A 19,183-nucleotide genomic window follows, 5' to 3' on the forward strand; every position below is an offset into this window, starting at 1 on the left:
GTATTGCTTTTTTTGCTTTAAACAAACCTCACAGGGTGGTAGAATATGTCTGCGGTGCAGAGGTCCGTGGATTGCCTCTCCGTTGTCTTTGTTGGCAGCAATGAAGGCAGTGAAAGAACTGCTCACTCCTGATTGCACACTGAGCTGCACCACCTTCTCCTTCACTCCTCCATCTTGCTGTCCTCTGAGCTCTCTCTCCTTCATCTCCAGGGAACGAATCAGAGTGCGAGCACCCAACCTGTGGACTGTTAATCTGCAGACAAGGAAGAAAACATTTACAGTTCTAATGTTTCCTATTTTTGCTACATTAGTACATCACTGACTTTTCTGTTTTTCACTCCACTCTATGCTTTTCAGACGTGGAGGCTAATCCACCACTTGGTTAAGACTCACAATGATAACATGATTGAAGATAGCGGTCTACAGAGGATTAAAATCAAAATCAAATGTGAAAACTTGCTTCAGAGTTGAAATATGCCATTAACTCTGTTATCAAAGTTAGAGTTTTAACAATATAAATGATGCAGGTATAACAAACCTTACTTGATATTACTGACACGCACCTGAACTAGTTTGTCCTCTCTTCAGTTGCACTCAGTTAATTCAACTCAAAAATGTCTAATTCCAGCCATTTCCACTTCCTACTGGTGTCCTCAGGGACCGCTGCCATTTCTTATCTGGCTACTTCCAATTGGTCATCTCTCCTACACATTTAATATCAATTTTCTCTGTTATGTTAATGACACCAAACTCTACCCGTCCTTAATGTGAAATGTTTATGTGGGGAAATAAACAAGTCAGCGGAGGTAGATGATGGTTTTACCATTGTTGTTTCTAATGAACAGACACATGAAAACAACCGCCTGCCCATCCCAAGTATAGTTATTTTAATTACAAGATAAAGTAAGAACCATCAGAAGATAAGACAAACACTACACATGTTTTGGCACCTCGTCAGCAGTTTCTTCCTCCCCTTGAAAGTTGGCACCAGTACACATCCTCATTCCTAAGGCGTTCTCTCACTGCCCAAGTTAGAGTAAAACAACCTGCTTAAAAAGTCCACCGCCCTCTCTCCTACACACCTCCATACCTCCACAGGTATGTCGTTTGGACCAAGCACTTCTCCACTCTTCATAGTTGCCCTTTTATCATCTTTACTAATTCTCTGCACATTCTGATTTCCTTTTACGGCCAAGGGGATGAGCCGTGTGGAGAAAATTAATCAGGATCTACGCGCAGGCACTCACTGAGATGAAAGTGGTTTATTGTAAAGTAAAGCACAAGGTGAAAAATGGCAAAACAGAACTAAAGATAATCTAAGCTGGGAAAAATTAAACTACTAAACAGTAGTGATGGGTCCAGCAACACTGACGCACCGGCGCATGTATCAAGCTCACCTAGCGATGCCTGTATCGGTGCGTGTGTCGCTTTAAGAAAAAGTCACGTGATCGATACAGCTGCTGTATCACTCATTGCCAAGGCGCCAAACTGTGTTTAAAAGATACCGCATCTGCATTTGTTAACGGAATGAGTCGCCACCAAAAAAACAAAAAACAAAATTACTCTCGCAAAGTTAAAAAAAATACAAATCTCTGTTTCTGCTGTGTGGGATCATTTCGATCTTTTAACTGCAAATAATGTAACTGTTTGTCTGCCTTTGTTTCAGTGTAACCTATTAGAATAGGAAAAACAGCAATGTGACTTGCAGTGTGAATTATTTATTTCATTTTATGCAGGTTAAATGTCACATCTGTTCTGCTTTCTTACACAAACAAAAGCACCTCCTCAGTGTTTAGGCATTACAGAGCCAAACATGAAAATGAGGAGACAAACACACCGAGAATGAACAGAGGTAGGCCTATATAGACATTGAGCAGCTTTATCATCATTTTTTTTTTTATTAATATGTGTTTTATCATTTTAAAATCAAGCATCTAGGAAGACTGTTGTGAACCAGGCAGTCCTGAATTTTATTATAAAGGACTGCCAACCCTTTAGTATTGTGCCTGTGAGGCTTATTTGGCTCTTACCTGTCACTACATTAATGAGAATATGCAGCTGTGTACATCTGTGTTGGGTGTAAAACACTTTCCACAAAGTCACACTGCAGGCGATTTGGCCCAATTCAAAACGGGCATGATGGAGGATCACAAATAAGGTAAGGTGTCTTGTTACCAATGCAGCACCAAACATGACTGCAGCAACAAGAACTCTCCAAATTCGACATTCAGTTTGCATTGCACACAAACTCAATTTATTAGTCAAAAAATCATGTGATCAAATCCCTGAACTTTCATCCATAAGAGACAAATCGTATCATTCTTCAGATCAAGCACTACAGCCAAAGAAAAGCTTGCTCAAGGGCAGCAGCAGATGGGACGGCCCATCTTCAAACTTATCAACGAGGTACCAACATGTTGGAACAGCACATATCAGATGCTGTCACGGCTACATGATGAGAAAGAAGAACTCTTTACATCTCCACACACAAGCAGCCACCCATCTCCATGACCAACTTAGGCGTCGTGTCACAGACACTGCTTCTAATCTGGAGTCATTAAGTGTGTTGACCCTCTCAACACTTTTAGACCCAAGATTTAAAACACTCGGATTTTGTAGTTCCTCCAAGTGTAGTGAGGCACCTGAAAATGGAGTGTGCTGCAGTAATTGCCCACACAACATCTGAGCCACAGCCTAGGCCTTCATCAGAGCAGTCACCTGTTCCAGGCAAGTTCAGTATTATCCTTTAACGTGCTGCAAAACATCTTATCCCAACCTTTTCCACCTGGCTTTACAGTTTGTGTACCCCAAGCTCAAGCTCACAGGCACAGATGGGGAAATAGTGTAAAAAAAAAAAAAACAGCAATAGACTGAATGCAAAAACATTGGATAAACTTATTTTTCTGAATAAAAATTTATAATAGATTCTGAGTCAATTACATTTAAATGGGTAATATTACATTTACAATACTTTTATTTTAATTTTCACTTAATGTCATTCACAATATATTTTAAAGATGTCTATAAAATTTGAAATATAAAAGATATAAAATGATTCCATGGAAAGTACAATACCTTAGAGTGTATACAAGTATGGCTAGGTATTTGAATCAGTGTCTGTTGTGAGTCTCAAGAAAGTTGCCAGCAGTGACATTTAAGGTCCAGCAGGTGTCAGTATGAAGAAAAACAGCAACGCTGTGTCGACACAGTATCAATACAGTTTGGGGAATGTGCTGAAACGGTTCACAAGGCCTCAGCTACCCATCACTACTAAACAGCAAACATGAAGGAAGGTGAGCAGATGCATAAGAAGGTGGATGGCAGGGAAAACACAGAGAATACACAGGAGACTTACAGACAGAACAGCAACTAGTACATGAGTAGACACGAGTTGAATACACACAGAAGAACACAGGGAGATTACACACAGGTGGGCAACACAGCTGGAAGTAATTGACAAGAGGAGACAGGGGAAGCAAAACTGAATTCACTCACATGAGACACGGACCTTCACAATAAAACAGGAAACAAGAAACAATTCACAAGGCCTTAAGCAGCTGCGCGCCCTCCCGATCACTTTCTAGCACAACACCTGGAGCTAAGGGGGCAAAACAATCTCATGAGTGCTGCTGTTTGACTGAGGAAGAATAAAGTAGTCGTGGTAAGCCAATCACATGACCACTTCAAGACAAAGACAAGGTGATATATACCAAAACATAACTGTAAATTCAGACACGTGAGGTTGTGCTAGACTTGTAGTCAAGACCGCCTAATCCGAGACCAAGGGTCTCGGATTAGGCGCGTCCGTCGCGTCTCTCACCCTCTCTGTTTTTCACATAATGATATTATCCTATATCCTCGCATGTGATTGGCCACAATATGGAGGGATTGGAGCATAACTGAGCCACTGTGTGAGAGCTGAGTAGCGAAAGGAAATCAAGTGAGGGTAGAAATGACTGAAAGATTATAAGGCTCTGTTTTGAGTTTTGTTCAAAAAAGAATGACTTCATATAGGAAAAAATAAATATCACCTTAAACTAGTTTTTAATTGGGCTGTATCAAGACACAGTGACTAAACCCCAATTCAACCAAACCCAGAACTGATCCGGAATTAAAACAGGACTACAACAGTTCAAAATCAGGACTACTGAGGACTTAACCAAAAGAGAACCAGAATCAAAACTAGATGATAGTAGCACTAAAAATCATCATAGACCTGCACTACACTTATTTTTTAATTCTACCAAAGTACACTATTTAGATTCAGAAAAGTTTATATAATTATTTAGCCTTTATAAGCCTGCATAACTTAATAAATATAGAATTTGAAAAATAACAAATGGTATCTAAAAAGTTACACTAGGTACTAGATACATGTTCTGATGAGTTTTGGCAAACAACCATTTGACTAACATGTGTGTCTCACCTGCTCTTGTTCCATCTCTGTTCTGTCCTCATTCTCCTCTCTCTCCCTCTTTGTGCTGACAATCAAGCCAAACACCAACATCATCAAATATACAGTGGAAACCAGATATTTACATACTCTTCAGATAAAAACACAAACACTTTTTTAATTGTAACATCAAATCAGACTAAATGTTTATTTTTTTAGATTGATAAATATAAAAAACATATTTGTTAACTTTTGTATTTTGTATTCAAAACTGGGCCACACTTATGGAGCTCCACAATTCTTTTCCAGGTGTTTTGGTTGATATCTCTCGATTTGTCCCATGTCACAGAAACAGGCTCTGTGTTTTGGCTAATATGCGTCCACAGGTGTGCCACCAATTTACTCATATGGACTCTACTAACCTATCAGAAGCTTCTTCAGCTCAGAATGGAATTGTCTGGAGTTTTCTTATTAATTAACAATAAACTTAGTGTATATGTACTCCTAAATTTGATGTAAGTGATTAAAATAGACAGCTCCCTCTTTTTATTCTGACATTTAACTAATTCAAAAGATATTTCAACATTTATTTATCCAGAACAAAGCAAGTTTACTCTAAATTGATGCTTAACAGTAAAAAAAAAAAAAAAGTTTTTATGTTTTCCCCCTAAAGTGTATATAGACAACTGGTTTCAACTGTGAATATACCGCTGTGTATTGAAATTCCTCTTGTTTTGCATAGATATACTGAACAACATACAAAGCATAATATATAAAATAATATGTACCTGAGTTGTTTCTTTGAAAGAAGCTCCTTATGTCCATTGTTGTGCACATCAGTACACAATTGAAACCGATTTAGAGAGTTTGTTTAGCCGTGGAGGATAAAAACTGTAAATATGAAATGTAAGCTAAGATTCTAAAAAAATCAGCTTTGTCGTTGGGCTTTTTATTTATCCATTTGTTGATTCACTCGAAGAGCAAGTAACGCAACCAAGTGATCAGTTTGATATCAATCTTTTGTGATACACCGTCATATTTACATTATTTGTACAGTACGAATGATTTACTTTGGTACCTGGTCAAACTTAAGCTCTCCTCTGTCGGCAGCAAACTGGCAGGCAGCACCTTCTCCCCCCTCACTCACATGGGTGCTGTGCTCATTCGCCTAGTGCCTGAGCTCGGATCATACCAAAATTAGGGGGAATTTACGACGGTGTGCTCTGTGCTTTGTGTGTTGTTTTTGTTTTATACAGTTGTCAGTCAGGCATCTAACTAACAAATTACACTCCAAAAGACTCCATGCTTCTGAAAAAAGGACCCGGGCTTAATCCCAGTAAGCCAGCCCCCCGCTCCGCTGACTCCAAATCGAACAGTTATGTCTAGAACTTCTGTTCCCTTTCAGTCGATTCACTCGGTACAACACATAAGCATGGGATATCACGCCCTCGCGTGTCCTGGCTGAAGAAACCTTTAATCACGCCTTTAAGGCAGATGACGTGTGATGACACGTGCATGGCCCTGCCTGCACATATAGCCGCTGTCATCACAGTCATCCCTCAGTTCGATAGCCGCTCTTCACCAAGCCAAACTGCTCAGTGGGGCCACCTTGTGTTGTACCTCGTTCCTCTCCTTCAGGGAACAGAAGTTATAGACATAACTATTCGTTCCCTTTCAGTCGATTCACTCGGTACAACACATAAGTATGGGACATATATACACGCCCCACAGAGCAGCCACCAAACCGGAATCGGACCACCACATCCTTAGTGAGTGGTAGACCCAGCAGAAAGGACAGCATGAGCCACCGAAGGGGCTGTAGCATCCAACCGATAAAACTGCACAAAAGTGTGCGTTGATGCCCAACTAGCTGCCGCACAAATATCAGCTACAGGCACCTCTTTAAAAAGAGCCCATGAGGTTGCCATCCCCCTGGTGGAATGAGCTCTGACCCCGTGGGGCAAAGCAAGACCACCGGTGCTGTATGCCAGTGAGATAGCTTCTATAATCCAGTGGGACAGCCTCCGTTTGGACAGAGCTCTACCTCTATTTGGATCAGCGAAGCAGACAAACAGCTGGTCACATAAACGCACATTCTGAGTGCGCTCAATGTAGGTGCGTAGCACACGCACTGGACAAAGAGAATGCATCCTCCTCTGCTCCTCAGATGCAAAAGGAGGGGAGCAAAAGCTCAGCAACTCAAACTCCATTGAGCTAGAAGATGAAGGCATGATCTTGGAAAAATAGGCAGCATTTGGATGCAATACGACCTTGTGGCCATCAGAAGAGAACTGTGTGCAGGAGGGATGCACAGAGAGCGCATGAAGGTCACCCACTCACTTTGCCGAAGCCAAAGCGAGAAGTAATGCAGTCTTATATGAAAGAAATTTAATATCCACAGACTCAATGGGTTCAAACGAGGGGCTACAAAGGGCCTCCAGCACCAAATACAAGTCCCAAGCAGGGACACTGGACATAAGCACGGGCCTCAGCCGGCGAACTCCTTTCAGAAAACGTATGGCTTGGGGATGTGCACCTAGTGTCACCCCGTCAAAGCCAATATGACAAGCAGATACAGTGGGGCAAAAAAGTATTTAGTCAGCCACCGATTGTGCAAGTTCTCACACTTAAAATGATGACAGAGGTCAGTAATTTGCACCAGAGGTACACTTCAACTGTGAGAGACAGAATGTGAAAAAAAAATCCATGAATTCACATGGTAGGATTTGTAAAGAATTTATTCATAAATTAGGGTGGAAAATAAGTATTTGGTCACCTCAAACAAGGAAAATCTCTGGCTCTCACAGACCTGTAATGTCTTCTGTAAGAAGCTTTTCTGTCCCCCACTCGTTACCTGTATGAATGGCACCTGTTTGAACTCATCATCTGTATAAAAGACACCTGTCCACAGCCTCAAACAGTCAGACTCCAAACTCCGCCATGGCCAAGACCAAAGAGCTTTCGAAGGACACCAGGAAAAGTATTGTAGACCTGCACCAGACTGGGAAGAGTGAATCTACAATAGGCAAGCAGCTTGGTGTGAAAAAATCTACTGTGGGAGCAATCATCAGAAAATGGAAGACATACAAGACCACTGATAATCTCCCTCGATCTGGGGCTCCACGCAAGATCTCATCCCGTGGGGTCAAAATGATCATGAGAACGGTGAGCAAAGATCCCAGAACCACACGGGGGGACCTGGTGAATGACCTGCAGAGAGCTGGAACCAAAGTAACAAAGGTCACCATCAGTAACACACTACAACGGCAGGGAATCAAATCCCGCAGTGCCAGACGTGTTCCGCTGCTGAAGCCAGTGCATGTCCAGGCCCGTCTGAAGTTTGCCAGAGAGCACATGGATGATACAGCAGAGGATTGGGAGAATGTCATGTGGTCAGATAAACCAAAGTAGAACTTTTTGGTATAAACTCAACTCGTCGTGTTTGGGGGAAGAAGAATACTGAGTTGCATCCCAAGAACACCATACCTACTGTGAAGCATGGGTGTGGAAACATCATGCTATGGGGCTGTTTTTCTGCCAAGGGGACAGGACGACTGATCCGTGTTAAGGACAGAATGAATGGGGCCATGTATCGTGAGATTTTGAGCCAAAACCTCCTTCCATCAGTGAGAACTTTGAAGATGAAACGCGGCTGGGTCTTCCAACATGACAATGATCCAAAACACACCGCCCGGGCAACAAAGGAGTGGCTCCGTAAGAAGCATTTGAAAGTCCTGGAGTGGCCTAGCCAGTCTCCAGACCTCAACCCCATAGAAAATCTGTGGCGGGAGTTGAAAGTCCGTGTTGCTCGGCGACAGCCCCAAAACATCACTGCTCTCGAGAAGATCTGCATGGAGGAATGGGCCAAAATACCAGCTACTGTGTGTGCAAACCTGGTAAAGACCTATAGTAAACGTTTGACCTCTGTTATTGCCAACAAAGGTTATGTTACAAAGTATTGAGTTGTATTTTTGTTATTGACCAAATACTTATTTTCCACCCTGATTTATGAATAAATTCTTTACAAATCCTACCATGTGGATTCATGGATTTTTTTTTCACATTCTTTCTCTGAGTGTTGAAGTGTACCTCTGGTGCAAATTACTGACCTCCATCATCATTTTAGGTGGGGGAACTTGCACAACCGGTGGCTGACTAAATACTTTTTTGCCCCACTGTAGCTGCTAAATAAACCTTAATTGTCGAAAATGAAAGGCCCTTATCCAGCAGCTCCAGCAGGAATTTCAAAACATCCACAATGGAGCACTGAAATGGGAGAATGTGGCGGTCCTGGCACCATTGCTCGAAGGCTCGCCATTTGTAAGCGTACAAGCCTCTAGTAGATGAGGCCCTAGCGCTCTGAATTGTCGCTATCACACTAGGTAGCAAACCCTTAGCAATCAAGCTTAACCTCTCAGCAGGTAAGCATGAAGGCGCCACAGATCTGGGAGCGGATGAAACACTTCTCCTCCCGCCTGAGAGAGGAGATCCCTGCAGAGAGGAAGTTGCCAAGGACTCGCCGCTAGCAGGCTGATTATCTCTGCATACCACGACCTTGTGGGCCACCAAGGGGCCACTAGAATCAGAGCGCGTGGGAATGCCGACGCACTCTCTCTAGAACTGGAGATATCATTTCCACTGGGGGAAATGCATACAGGAGCACGTCTGGCCATTGGTGTGCTAGCGCGTCCATGCCCAAGGGTGCATCGTGGTCGATTATGGAGAAGAACAGGGGGCAGTGCGTATTTGAGACGCACGGAGGATGTAATCTGTGGCGACTCTGACCTCGTTAAGAAGAGGTGCCAGCGGGCTGTCATCAGGAACCAGCGATCCGAGCTCCACCAGGCACGATGCCTGGTATGTCTGGAGCATGGTGACGGAGCTCATGGCGCGAGCAGTGCCGGCCTGAGCCCGATAAATCCTCTCCAGCTGCGAAGCAGAGAATCTGCTTGGAAGGCAGAGTTGCGGGGCCGCCGACACCATGGTTATGGGACGGGGCCAGATAAGCAGCCAGAGACGGCTCCATAGGGGGTGGGTTAGCTAAGCCAGCCCCCTTGGCACCGTCCAACTCCACGTACTGTCCATAGCCGGGCACAGTGACGCGGGTAGACAGAGGTATGTCCCATGATGCTGTTAGCTCGCAGAGAAAGTCTGGGAACATGGGAAGGCAGTTTTTGGCCGTTGCGGGCTCCGGTGGGAGGAAAAACCCCGCGAACCACGACGGCTTCTGAGCTGGTGGAGGAGAGGGCCAGTCCACCTGCAGCTTCTCAGCAGCACAGCGAAACAGGGAGAAAAGAGAGGTGTCACCGTGGCCGACCGGCGCAGGAACGGCGGTACATTGGGCTGACAATGAGCTCTGCTGCTCATCCTCCGACAAATCATGAATGTCCAGGCCGATGTCCAGCACGTCATCATTGTCCTGGGGAGCGCTGGCGGGTTTCAACCCAGGCTGAAGCCCGTCAGCGCTCCTGCATGGTTCCGGCTCGTCATTGGCTAACCCATCAACATATTCCATGTGGTCAGCCCAGCTAATTGCGGGGACATCGACCGGAAAATCCTCGTCTTCGGACTCGGACGAAGCCGGGGCTCCAGACTCGGAAGGAGAGGGTCATGCTGTGCGACAGCCGAGCGTCCCAGCACTTTTTCCACAAACGTCACCCGACTTTCCAGGGTCGACCGCCGGAGCTGGCGACAAAACGCACAGGCTTCAGGCTCCGTCAATGCTGTCCTAGCGTGGACGATCCCCAGGCAGACAGGGCAGGCATCGTGCTGGTCGCTGTCGTGCAAAGAGAAACCGCATCCCTTAAGACAGGGGCGAACAGAAGATTTCTGCTTTGCTCGCTTCGGTTTGGAGTACATTCCAAAATGCAAAGCAAAACACTGCACGGGAAAACTTGAAATTAGCGCTCCGCAGGCAGCCTACACACCAATTGTGCGGTGGAGGCTAACACCAACAGGGGCAGTTAAGCTAAGTTCAAGTCGGCAGACAATGGAGCTAACTAGCAGCAGCTAGCTAGACCAATTCAGCAGAGGTGTTCTCAGCGAGGTGAAGAGCATAAGAACTGAGGGATGACTGTGATGACAGCGGCTATATGTGCAGGCGGGGCCGTGCGCGCGTCATCACACGTCATCTGCCTTAAAGGCGTGATTAAAGGTTTCTTCAGCCAGGACACGCGAGGGCGTGATATCCCATGCTTACGTGTTGTACCGAGTGAATCGACTGAAAGGGAACTCCCAAAAACTAGTGGTGTGCGATACTGCATATTTTGGTATCAATCCGATACCAAGTAAATTCGGGCCAGTATCGCTGATACCAATACTGATACGATACTTTTCAATAAATAAGGTGGATGCCTCATTGAATTGCTAAATCGCAATTAATTTTCATGACCTTAAGTGTTTGTGTGATGTTTCCTTTGGTATAATTAATTAGTTAAAACCCAGGACATAATTAGGAGAAATTATTTATTTATAATTAAATAAAAAATGTTTTATTATTGTTGCGGCTCGTGGTCTGCGATGCCGCTGCAGATGAGATGGACTCACCTTCACGGCATCTACAATGATGCCTCGCCGGCTTAAAACCTGTGCGCTGCTTGTGCTGTTGTTGTTTTTGGTGTTGATGTGTACAGCTGGCAGCAGGAGGGTTGCAGCCGTTGAATGTAGGCTACTGTTACAGCAACCGTGTGATCACTGTAAGGGTGGACAGCGCACAGCTTGGGGCGAGCCGGAGGCGGAGAGACGGAGGTCGAGGTGTGCGGGGGTGCATGCTGTCCACTTCGGCACGCAGGCTGCACAGTCCTGCGTGCCGGCCATCTGCATAGCTGCCTGTGAGCCCCAGCTCACTTCCACGCCTACTGCGCCGCTGCTGCTTGCCATATGGGTGGCCATCAGGCCAGCTCCGGGGCTTCCGCTGGAGGCGTGGGCGACCGCCAGAGTGGACACTTCCCTGTCGCTGGGCTGGGGCATGGGGCGTCGATGGTCTGGGTCGATTCCCTCGCCTGCTCGCGAGGTGAGGTGAAGCGGGCGAGGGGGGTATGTGGCAGGGTGTGTTCTGCGATGCCGCTGCAGGGTTGGTGGTGGTGATGTGTACGGCTGCCAGTGGGAGAGCTGAAGCCGTTGAATGTACTGTTAAAGCAACCGTGTGATTATTGTAAGAATAAATGATGCTGCGAAGCATGAAAACGCCATCGAGTCTGCCCTGGTGGCGATCTTTTTTTTTTTTTTTTTTAAATCTTAAGTGCACGCAAACCAGTAAACAAATTAAAACAAATACTGTTGATAAACTATAATACAAAAATTACAATTAAAATTCTCAACAACAAAAAAATATATATAAAATATATATAATATTTTCGAAAGGAGCCAGCTGAGGTGGTTCGGGCATCTGACAAGGATGCCCCCTGGGCGCCTCCTGGGTGAGGTGTTCCAGGCATGTCCCACCGGGAGGAGGCCCCAGGGCAGACCCAGGACACGCTGGAGAGATTATATCTCTCGGCTGGCCTGGGAACGCCTTGGTATTCCCCCGGATAAGCTGGAGGAGGTGGCTGGGGAGAGGGAGGTCTGGGCCTCTTTGCTTAGGCTGCTGCCCCCGCGACCCGGCCCCGGATAAAGCGGATGAAGATGGATGGATGGATGGATATATATAATTAATATGCAAACAACTTAACAACCCCCACCAGCCCACCACTACTTGCTACCATCCTTGCACCTCTCGTGGGAAACACCGCACACCACATCAAGAACTCACCGACAAGGTCCAGAAACTTACCTTGGATCCAGATGAAACCATGGTGTCCTTTGATGTAGTCTCTCTCTTCACTTGCATACCCACCAAGCAGTGGTGTGTGTGTGTCTAGAAAATTTTTGTTGGGGGGGGCCAGGTAAGGGCACAGATTTGGAGAAGGGTGGCAGATGTAATTGGCAGATAATGTTAAAAAAAAAATTCTACCAACCGTTAACCATAATTCAGTAACCCTGTAAACCTAAAAACCGAATGCGCTTTTAACTCTTATTAGAATGAGATTTTAACCACTAAGAACAACACTGGCTGATGATGACATACAGTCAGCTGGCATGGTGACACTGCTGGACTGGGACAAAAAAATCGGGCATTTTGACTAGAGACCGGCCCACCAGGTATTAAAGCCAAAAAGCCTTTGAATGAAAACAAATGCTGTTGTGACAGTGATGTACACTGTCTTATTGGTATATGTATGATTTCTATACATTTTACGTCAGATAAAAACTTTGTTCGCAAGATTCAGATAATTATTTAATAAAAGCTAGATATTTTAAATGAGAATAAGAAAGAAAAGTATTTTTTGTGCCCCCAACTCGTTAATGAGGAACAAATCCTCATTTCATCCTATGATAACAGCATTTTCACCATTTCAGCCAGTGTGAGTGGAGAACAGCCAAGTCTCCTCCCCTGAGAAACCTCCACATGTACCACCGAAAAATTAGTTTGAATCTGAAATCAGGGCTCAAACTTCTTGTTCTGAGACCATTTCTTTATTTTTCACACCAAACTGTTTAATAAGACAAACTTTACACAGAGTTCATAAAATATAACTAACGCTTTAACATTATCAGGATTTCATAATGCAAACTTCAAATTAACAAGAAAACAGCTGCAGAACATGTGGATCAAAATTAATTCATTAAAACAACATGTGGACTTCAACGATACAGTAAATACACTAAAGTGAAAGGAGGAGCCAAAAATAGATGTTTAATAGAATTTGAATTAACAAAAGGGTCCTTATGTGTGCTGCCGTTTTTAACATTTAACATTTCTTTGAAATGAATACATTTTAACAAAAAGAAGTTAATTTTGGAAAAACTAAGAAAGTTCAAATGAAAGAAATTGATATATATATCCATATCAGTAATTTTGATCGCCCTGCATGTAGTGACAGTGACAGAGAAGCTGCATGTATAGATGTACATATCTATACATGCAGCTTCCTAAATGTAACATTCAGGATTATTCACTGCAGGTCCAGAAATCAGAGCTACCTCATCAGATCCAAATGTGACATCAGCTGACACTCTTTACAGGAGATTCCATCTGAACTCTGTGGAGCCTGATCTCAAGGTTTTTAAGTCCAACCCTGAAGCCAGAAGAGGATCTTTCTCTCTCTTCAGATTCATTGTGATTCAGTGATTTCAGTCCAGGGGTCCGTTCTTCGTACCTCGCTTTAAGGATGGGTATTGATAAGATTTTCACGATTCCGATTCCATTTTCGATTCTGTTTAACAATTTGATTCTTTATCGATTCTCTTATTGATTCTTTTTTTTTTTTTTTTAAAAAGGAGAACACTAAGCTAGCTTAGAACTTTGTTTTATATCTTCTCTTTGAACAAGATAGAAATTTATGAGTAACATGGCCTTACAAACCCAGCAGTGAGATCTTAACCCTTTAAAGCCGATCGGAGCGGACACGCTCCATTTTGCGTAACTATTTTAAAATCCCGGTAGCACTGCAATCACGTAAGCTAGCACAATAATTTTTTTTTGCATATGAAACCGGAGGAGTTGTACTTACATCTTATGCCATCAGCTTGTCCTAGGTCACAGTTTCCTTCCACATATAGCTTTGCAAAAATTGCATAAAAAGCGCTTGCAGCAACAAAAACATAATATTCCAGAAACACGCTTCGCCGATCCGATCAGCTGTTTGTAACACTTCCTACGTCCATCAGCGTGAACTGTCGCATGTCCGCCATGACATGGCCGAAACCGGAAGTGACGTCATTTTGCGGAAATGTAGTTTTTTACCATGAGCCTATACTGGTGTTTTTAAAAGTTATGTTTGACTTTATGACTTTCTGTGTCGTTTCTGGGATGCTGAGGACTCATATTGCACTGCTGAAAATAGTTTATTTTGATGCATATGCTGTTATTTTGCAAATTTGCATTATAATATTTATTTTCGTTTTTCCTGCAGTATATGAAAATTGGTGTATTTCAAAAATAAAACTATGAAGACACTCAAAATAAGTTTTCTGTGGTGGGAAACTAGTTTGTGCAACTTTTTTGTATTTACAGTTTTGAGGGATAAGCCTCTTAAATTTCTCTAACTAGAAATATATGTTAAAAAATCAAAAACGATTTTCAATTTTTTTGTAGTTTATTGCACTTTTTTTGCAATTTATGTAATTACTATGCACTTAATGCATACATATTATTAAAATTTGGGCTATAATGGTTGTATTGATGTATAGCAACTTGAAATGCTCCCAAAAATGGCTCCACAGCATGTAAAAATATAATATAAGCTCTGGCGGACTTGGTTCTATGGTAGGTCTTAAAGGGTTAAGAGATCCAGCCTACGGCTCTTCAATGGGGTGTCACAGGGTCCCAGGAAAAAAAAAATTGTAAATGTAGAATAATAAAAAAAAATTCTTCTGTAGCAATAACAAAGTATAACATAAATTATTATGTAGCAATTACACAAGAATATCCAGTAATGTCCCTGCCTACAATTAAACACATTCACTTACCGAAAATTGGGGGCATCTGCTGTGCAAGGTGCAAGCCTTTTACCACAAACTTAGTCACTGCTTGGTGACATTCGTCTATCCTGGCCTGAAAGGAGATGCTACCGGTAGACTGCAGCGAGAACTGCCAGCATCTGAGCCAGAATCTGTCTGTCTCTCTCATCATGGTCACCTAAATGCAGCGCACAGTAATGGCAGGTTTTGCAATAAGGCAGATCGCGCTAACATAATATGCACTGTTGATTATTTACCTGCCGCATTAACGGGACAGGACGTGCAAACGTTACCGCTGCTGCTGGGTTGAGATTCACGAGTCCGGAGAGCGGAATTAAAAACATGACATTCATTTCAGGTTATCACGTGTTTTGTGAGTAAATGCTTTTGCATATTCGTAGTGTTTCCTCCCTTAAATGAAATATCTACTTTGCAAGTATTGCAAGTTGCCCTGTTGTCATCCGTTCTCGTAAAGTATAACCAAACTTTTGAGCGTTTGAACCGCCGTGTTTCCTGCCAGGTAAATGACGCTCCGCAACGTGGTGACATCATTCGGGGCGACTGGAATCGCTAAGAGAATCGATTGCAAAAATGGCAAACAATTCCAAGGAATTGAAACAGTGGGAACCGGTTCTCAACAAGAACCGGGTTTCGATACCCATCCCTACCTCGCTTACTACATCCAAGATCAAATGACACATCCAAGTTCAAATCATCGCGCCAACTTTGAGCTCGCTATTCCGGGTCTCCAAACACACCTGTTGTTGACGATTAGTACAGCTGGATGAAGTAATGTGAGATCACTGGGTGGCCCAACAGGGGCTACGCATCGATAGTAGAAACATTGATCTGCAACCCTTTGATTGGTCGGCGAAAATGTCGAAGGAGCACGCTCGGTATTTTTCGGCAGCAGAGCAAGAACTCCTGATTGAGGGATTTCAGGAGTTTCAGGGTTTAATTAAAACGCAAGGAAACACTGCAAAGGCTGCAAAAGCAAGGAGAGAGGGCTGGACGAAAGTTGCTGACAAATTAAACTCGTAAGTAATTTATTAATAATAATAATAATAATAATAATGGATTGGATTTATATAGCGCTTTTCAAGGCACCCAAAGCGCTTTACAATGCCACTATTCATTCACTCTCACATTCACACACTGGTGGAGTTGCTACAGCTGTGTAACCAAGAAAAGGCCAGAGCAAAAAAAGACAGGTGGTGGTCCTGCACCCTCTCGTCAACAAGTTGGTTAAGTAAATAATACCCTCACGGGAAAATCGATATCTCTCTATGAGCACACTGTCGCGCTGAGCTAAAGGATCCTGTCTATCACGCAGTATACGCTGAATTCTGAAAACTCTCCTTATCAATCTTGCACCTTCCGCAATGGGTTGCTCGTGTACAAACGGACAGGACATGGCTGCGACAGACTTCCCAAATCCACCTTCACTTTTATAGCTGTGGTCTCTCATCTTGATTACACGAAGTAATTTACTATTACTACTCTAAAATATGAATTACATCTGAAATAATCAAATACATGTAATAGAATGTCAATAGTACATTTCCCTTTTTTTAGGAAATGACCTGTATGTATCTGTATGAAATCAATAAAAGAATCAAATACTGCATTATCTTTAGTTACATTGATAATATTTATTTATGGAAATATAGTGGAAAAATATTGCTGTTGCTTTTGTATAAATGAAGCGGACATACCTGAGTGGCCGCGATCTAATCCTGTTTACATAAAGTAAGCCTGCTCCCAAGCAGGTTTACGCTTACGGATCTGTTGCTATGACAGCAAGTCCCGGATGAGCTTCGGAGAACTGAACGATCCAAGATCACGCAAAATTGTCAACAATCAAATCCAGCTAACTTACTTGGCGAGGTACGAAGAACGGACCCATGCATGATCAGGCTGATGTTTGCACAGAGCAGATAATGAAGTGTATGTTTTGGCACATTGGTAACAGTGAAACAGTTTATTTACAGCGTGGAATCGTTTGTGTTTGGAGTATGAACTGAGATTCCTGAAGCTCTTGTCACACTGGTCAGAGCTGAAGTTCGCTTCCATGTGTGTACAATCATGTTTGTTACGATGACCTGATTGTGAGAAGTTTTTGTCACAGTGTCTGCACTTGTATGGTGTCTCTCCTGTGTGGATTTGCTAATTCTTGTTCGTTAAGCTCACGTGCAGTGGTGAAGGATGACCCACACTAGTCACAGATGTGCTGTTTGACCCCACTGTGGAAGAGTTCATGTATTTTTTATGTACTTGGTGTGTGGAAGCCTCTCCCACATTCTTTGCAGTAGTTCATTTTGTCTCCAGGGCCCTGTTTCAGGAAGCCGGTTTAGTGGAAAAACTGAGTAAGTATACCCTGAGTTAACGAAAACTCTGGGTTTTCGGTTTCACAAAGCGAGTTCAGCTGCAGCCTGAGTGAGTCACTATGACGACACACTCCGTGAAGCTAACCTGCCCCCTAGCAGGTTTACTACAACTAACCCTGACTGTCTCCGCCCCTTTGTCGGAAACCTGACAGTAGGAAGTGTCGGACATGGCGTGCCACTTCCTTGAAGAGCCAGTAGATCGTGAAGCCCAAATTCTCCGCAGAGCTCACCGCCGGGAGAGAGTGATCAGAGCGCGTTTGGACATTTTATCATTTCCTGATGATTTCCTGTGTGAACGTTACCGTTTCTCAGCACAATCTATAATTTATTTGGATAACATCCTCAGGCCATATATTACGCATGTGACACATCGCGGACATGCTCTCAGTTCATTGCATATTATTTGTATTGCACTTCGGTTTCTTGCAAACGGGAGCTTTCTGTATAATATTGGTGACGCTGAGCACGTTTCCAAGGCTACCGTCTGTCGGGCAGTCAGGAATGTTACAGTTGCACTGAAACGTCTCCTGTACTCGTCTGTGGTGTTCCCCGGTCACAGACCCACAAGATTTATCAAAGAGGGATGCCACAAAATTGCAGGTATCAGGATGACCAAAACTTAATGTATGATGTGGTGATACTTGGACTACTACTTAAATTGCACATTTATTTTCAGGGTTCCCAGGCGTGATTGGCTGTACAGATGGCACTCACATTCCAATCATTGCTCCTTCAGTAAATGAAGGAGACTATGTGAACAGGAAGTCTTTCCACAGCATTAATGTACAGGTACATAGTTCCCTGTAGCATGTCAAACTAACAAATTATTTCATTATAGTAATGGATGCTAATTTGTGTTCTCTGCACTGTGAAGATCATATGTGATGCTGCCAACATTATCACAAATGTGGAAGCCAAGTGGCCAGGCTCTGTCCATGACTCACAAATATTCCGTGAATGTACACTGAGCACAAAATTTGGACATGGTGAGTTGAGAATACTTTAAAATATATAAAGACCAATTGCTTCAGGGACATTTGAACTGAAGTGTACCCTTCTGTCTTAGGAGAGTTCACTGGCTACTTGCTTGGTGATAGGGGGTATCCATGTTTACCCTATTTGCTTACCCCTTACTCTGACCCTGAACCGGGCCCACAGCAGCGATATAATCTGGCTAATTGCAGGACAAGAGCCAGAATTGAAATGACTATCGGAATGCTTAAGGCCCGGTTCCAGTGCCTGCAAAGACTCAGGGTCACCCCAGAAAGGGCATGTGACATTATTGTGGCATGTGTGATTCTTCACAACATTGCCACAATTAGAGGAGAACACTGTCCTTCTGAACCAAACATCAGCAGTGATCCAAACCATGAACATCCTGACCCTCGCACGGACATACAAGATGGAAGAGCAGTCAGAGACACCATATGTCACAATCATTTCTTTTGACCCATCACCTCAACATGTTGAAAGAAGAATAAACAGATTTTTTGTTCAACTGGCTTTATTGGTCGCCTGTATTTCCTGTACACAAAGTATTAAAAGATGTAAACCTCATAAAGTGTCTCTGTTGCTTCCTCCTCTGTAACAGCTGTCAATGTTTCTTCATTATTTTCCTGTAGTAAAGAAATAGACAACATTGCTGTTCTACTGTAAACTCATATAATCGTGGAGTATTACTCACAACTGCATGTTGGTCTGGCTCAACAGGAGGCTGCACCAGATGCAGTACACCATCACCATCAACTGATAGAATATGAGGTTTATACAGGTCACTTATAACTTACAAGGGACCAAATGGCAATTAACAAACATACCAAGCACCTTACACTTCATTGTCATTATGCTCTCAAAGACAACCAAGACTGAGGGAAGGCAAAATCAGTCGGAAAATAACTTCACT

The sequence above is a fragment of the Rhamphochromis longiceps genome, linkage group LG3 (genome assembly GCF_057381845.1).
Source record: "Rhamphochromis longiceps isolate RC_006_pf linkage group LG3, R_longiceps_female_GT1.1, whole genome shotgun sequence".
NCBI classification, from domain to species: domain Eukaryota; kingdom Metazoa; phylum Chordata; class Actinopteri; order Cichliformes; family Cichlidae; genus Rhamphochromis; species Rhamphochromis longiceps.